The following is a 5,206-nucleotide window of genomic DNA, read 5'->3' on the forward strand; positions in this document are numbered from 1 at the left end:
TGGTAAATCTAGCAGTATTAGAAGCAAGTTGATATCCCATTCAATGTGTGATGGTTGCTAAGGGACCATTCAATGCAAATTAGAAGTAATAATAGCTCTGGTTTAAAAGGGCAGAGAATTAGGACAGGGAGGGGAAAATGACTCCCTACACAAGACGAGAGTTTTGCGGTGACAAATGTGGATGCCTGACACACAACACTTTCTGCTCTGTCCTGTGATAGAGAGGCAAGGAGGAATGGGGACAGCACAGGGACAAGGATAGCTACAGTGACTCCTGGCAGGGGCTTCCCTTGGAATAAGCGCAAATAGCTACAGAAAGCATGTTTGTTATCCAGAGTTGGCAGCTCAGCAATTGCAAACTTCGGCAACAGCACGAAAGAGAAGAGGAAAAAAAAATCTCTGGCAGTAAAATTGTAACTCCTGGGCCACAAACAACCACACCAAAGGCTGCTGGAAAGTGCCCCAAACCTGAAGATCCCCTAAAGGCATTGCAATGAGCAGGTTCATTGACCGTGGAAGAGCTAGCAAAGACTGCGCTTTTACTGCCAGGCGCAGGCCTGCACTAAAAAACTCTTCCCTCCTATTAACCCATTCAGCGCCCACAATGGACAAAGAAACTGATGCACAGATGGGTGAAGTCCCTGCCTGAGATGCTCCGTGAATCAGAGGAGGAGCCAGGATTTGAGTCTGTGCTCTCAACTGCCCAGATCGAACAAAGAAGGATGTGGATGGTGGTGGTCTGAGATGGCAGTGTGCAGGGCATGGTGAAGAGTGAGGACGTGAGGAGCCTGAGAACGGTAAACGAGAGAGGCCAATGGCAGATCGAGGGGTGGGGCTGAGACAGCACAGTTCAGGAGGTCTACAGCCAGAACCAGAGGGAGACAAAACCTACCTCCCAAACCTAGACGATCTGCTATCCCCTGGCCAAATAGCACCATATCCTGAGGCCATCTCTGAGCCCTCGTGCTGTTAAAGGCCGCCAGAGGTGTGGCCTTTGAGGTTTTGGGGCAGTTAGTGAAAGGGCCAGCCAAGGCTTGCTGTCTTCCCTTTAGTAGTTCGGTGTTGAGAGAGAGAGCCCAGGCAGTTTCTAGAGGGGACCATGCTGAGCTAGCTGCATGTCGGGAGTAGTGACCTATAATCCACGGGGTGGACTGTCATCACACAGGGGACCCTGCTGTGCAGGGCATTGGGACAGAGATTCAAAGCTCCTGAGATAGTCAGGAGCAAACCCAAAACTGAGCTGAACCTTAAGGGAGAACATGGGAATCTCCATGTAATTGGAACGGAGTGAGCACCACAAAGTGGTCGGATGAGCACAGCCTTGTTCCTCCTCGTGAACGCCATCTATTTCTCCCTGAAGACCACTACCCTTATCAAAGAGCACCGGGCACCATGCTCTTTCTGATGCCGGCAGGCCAGGTCCAAGGACCCAGAGGGGGTCACAGGACCAGCCAGGAGGGTCCTTAGCTTCACAAAGAATGGAAATCAAACATGAGCCAGAAGGAAGTGAGAGCAGAGTTTATGGAAGATATGGAGCAGATACAGATGGGGCTTCAGGGAGACTCAGGAAAGGAGCGTGAGTCTTGTCTTTGTTCAGGGTCTTGGGTTTTTACTGAGGATGGTGCCTGGTGTACATGTCCTCTCAGGCACGTTCTAACCTCTAACCGGTTAGAACAAAGACAGGGGCCCATGTGTCATTCCCTGGAGTCAGGGTGCCTTGGCATGGAGACGTCTAGCTCCGGTGGTCTGGAATATGCCTATGATAACTTTGGTCATTCTCACCTGGTCCTTCCTTCGATGTTATCTATCCTAGAGAAATCATTAACTCCTCATCCCACTTACAAGGAGGACATACGCTATTTACGTTGCAAGGCATGTGTAAAGTTGGGGGTGGGGTGGTGCAGGTCGTAGCAAGAAAAGGAGCAAAAGGCAGATATTTATGGAGCCCTTCAGTTTCTCTGCGTCATTACTAGCTGAGAAAAATCTTTGTGGATTACTGGTCAAGTAATTATAGATTAAACCACCACACAAACACGCCAGGGGCTAGACCTTGTTTTGTTTGAGGAGCTCTTGCGGCTCGTTTTAGACAGAGCCCTGGCTTCTGCCAAGTGACTCTGGTGTTTCCAGCAGCACTGAAGATAGGCTCTGCCTCTGGAGGAAGTGAGCTGGAGGTCAGTGGCCTCCCCTCTGAGCCACCTCCTCCTACAGGACCCAGGTCTTCACAGAACAGTTTGCTCTGTTTATTTTATTTTTGTAACTTACTTATTTTTAAAGATTTTTTTTTGAAAGAGAACTTTTTATTATTTTTATGTACAGAAAATTCAACAGCATCCACTTAGCCCAGTTTGGTGCCCAGTTCTTTTTGCCTTTTCCAGCTTGGCAATGCAAGCCACTGACTTAGGACCCAGGACGTTGTCTCTCTGGTGGCTGGTGGTGGTAGATCTCATCACATTTGTCACTGTAATTGGTTCTGATGGCTTCCACCAGTTTAGCCAGAATTCCTTTGTCTTCCAAGTTAATCTGTGTGACAACGGTGCAGGGCTTCCTGTGGACCAGATGCCCCAGCCTGGCCTTCCCCTTGATGATGCCACAGGGAACCGCCACCATTTTTTTTTAATGTTTCTTTATTTTTGAGAGAGAGAGCACCAGCAGGGGAGGAGCAGAGAGAGAGGGGGACAGAGGATCCAAAATGGGCTCTGCACTGACAGTGGTGAGCCCGATGCAGGGCTCAAACTCACAGTTCATGAGACCATGACCTGAGTTGAAGTCAGATGCTCAACTGACTGAGCCACCCAGCTGCCCCAAGGGAACCTCCATCTTACAACACAGGGCAGGCAGGAAGACAACCAGTTCAATGGGATCCACATCATATACAATCATTACCAGCTGAGCCTTCGTATTTTCCACCAAGGTGGTGACAGTATTAACTCCAGCTTGAAGGACAGGCAGCCTTTTAGTGGGGACATCCCCTTTGCTGGCAGCTTTCATCTCAGCCTGGGCCAACAATCTCTGCTTCTCTCGCTTTCTCTCTGGTCTGTATCTGTGGGCCAGCTTAAGCAGTTGAGTAGCTGTTTGGTGGTCCAAAGCCTGGGTGAACTGGTTAATTACGGAAGGCACTTTTCGGCATTTATAGAGAATAGTCCTTTGCCACTGCAGCCCGTGGCATTTGACAGAGCTGGTGAGGCCCTTTTGGGCTGGATGTCCTGTCTGATGCCAAAATTCTTGGGCCTTCTCTCAAACAGGGGAGTGACCAGCTTCTTGGCCTCTTGCTTCTTCACAACAGCAGAGGCCAGGGCCACCTTCTTCCCCTTGGTCTTCTTTCCTTTCAGCATCTTGGATGGCTAGAGGAGAGAGAAAAGAAAAGAGAATTGTAGGTAATATCAAGATTATTTATTTATTTACTTATTTATTGTTAATTTTTTTAACATTTATTTTTGAGAGAGACAGAGAGAACATGAGCAGGGGAGAGGCAGAGAGAGAGGGAGACACAGAAACCAAGGCAGTCTCCAGGCTCTGAGCTGTCAGCATGGAGTCTGACGCAGGGCTTGAACCCACAAACAGTGAGATCATGACCTGAGCTGAAGTCTGGCACTTAAATGACTGAGCCACCAGGTGCCCCTGTTTTTCTATTAAAAAAATTTTTTTTAGGTTTATTTATCTATTTTGAGAGAGAGAAAGAGAGCATGCAAGCAGGGAAGGGGCAAAGAGAGAGGGAGAGAGAGAATCCCAAGCAGGATCCACGCTATCCACACAGAACCCAATGCAGGGCTCCATCCCACAAACCATGAGATCATAACCTGAGCCAAAATCAGGAGTTGATCACTTAACTGACTGAGCCTCCCAGGTGCCCTAAGATTTTATTTTTAAGTAATCTCTACACCCAGCATGGGTCTCAAACTTACAACCCCGAGTTCAAGAGTCGCATGTGCCACTGACTGAACCAGCCAGATGCCCCCTCTCTCTTTTTTTTTTTTTTTTAATTTTTTTTTCAACGTTTATTTATTTTTGGGACAGAGAGAGACAGAGCATGAATGGGGGAGGGGCAGAGAGAGAGGGAGACACAGAATCGGAAGCAGGCTCCAGGCTCTGAGCCATCAGCCCAGAACCTGACGCGGGGCTCGAACTCACGGAGCGCGAGATCGTGACCTGGCTGAAGTCGGACGCTTAACCGACTGCGCCACCCAGGCGCCCCTGCCCCCTCTCTCTTTTTAAAAAAGTTTTAGGAGATAGAATTTATATACCATAAAATTCACCTGTTTAAAGTATCCAATTCAATGGTTTTCAGTATGTTTAAAGAGTTGTACATACATGACACAATCCAATTATGGGACATTTCCATCACCCCAAAAAAGAAATCTCTTCCCCATTTGTATTCACACCCCGTTCTTACCCCCAGGACGAGGCAACCACTAACCTACTTTCTGTCTGAACAGTTTTATATGCTGATAGTATGATATGCTGTGCAAGCACAGCATCTGCCCCACACCTGGGGTGAGGCAAAACAGACAAGTTGACCATTTTTGTGTGAGCCAATATTCAGTCCCACAAACTAAAAAGTTTGGTAACTTGACCAAGTTAATGTGTTACAAAAATGCAATTACCTATTGCTTACCACCTTAGAATATAGTCTGTGATAGAGCAGTTCAGAATGATTGGCTGACTTGAAGGTCCGAGCTTTTAGATTGCCAGCTGACTGTAGAGCTGCTCTTGAGAAAGTAGGGCAAGTGTCTAGGTTTTTTGCATTATTTTCCTTTTCTTTTCCTCTGAAATTCCATGTCACTGATGTAACGTGTACCCTTGGGTTCTCCTCAGAATATGAGCTGCTGTTACAAAGCAGCCTTCATGAGGAAATTGGTCCCGTGCTAGACTCAGAACGTCACACATGTATTTGAATCTTGCCTGTTGTATTCGATGGCTGAGTGTGGATGGCTCCCTCGCCTTTCTCTGGTAGACCCTTTGCTCCTGTGGATTTTCCTCCACTGGACCATCTGGATTCACCCTTGTTATAATTTCTCGCATTTACAAAAACCCTCTCTTTGACCTGGCTTCCCCTTCGGATACTGCCCATCATCCCTGATTCTCTTTTCAGAAACTTCTCTGATGGAATTGTCTAAGGTAGCTGTCCCTACTTGTCTTTGGTTCTCCCTAGAATTCACTCTGGGCAGGGCTTTGTACCTGCCACTCCACCAAAACCACCCACAGTGTT

General features: G+C 47.7%; 1 pseudogene; it reads right to left on the reverse strand.

Annotated features, from left to right (window-relative positions):
* Window positions 1–1,344: 1,344 nt before the first annotated feature.
* On the reverse strand, window positions 1,345–3,332 carry LOC124517528 (60S ribosomal protein L7a-like; annotated as a pseudogene).
* Window positions 3,333–5,206: the final 1,874 nt, after the last annotated feature.

The sequence above is a fragment of the Lynx rufus genome, unplaced genomic scaffold, assembly GCF_022079265.1.
Source record: "Lynx rufus isolate CCGP_SWC_20201006 ecotype Redwood Valley unplaced genomic scaffold, mLynRuf1.p SCAF_22, whole genome shotgun sequence".
NCBI classification, from domain to species: domain Eukaryota; kingdom Metazoa; phylum Chordata; class Mammalia; order Carnivora; family Felidae; genus Lynx; species Lynx rufus.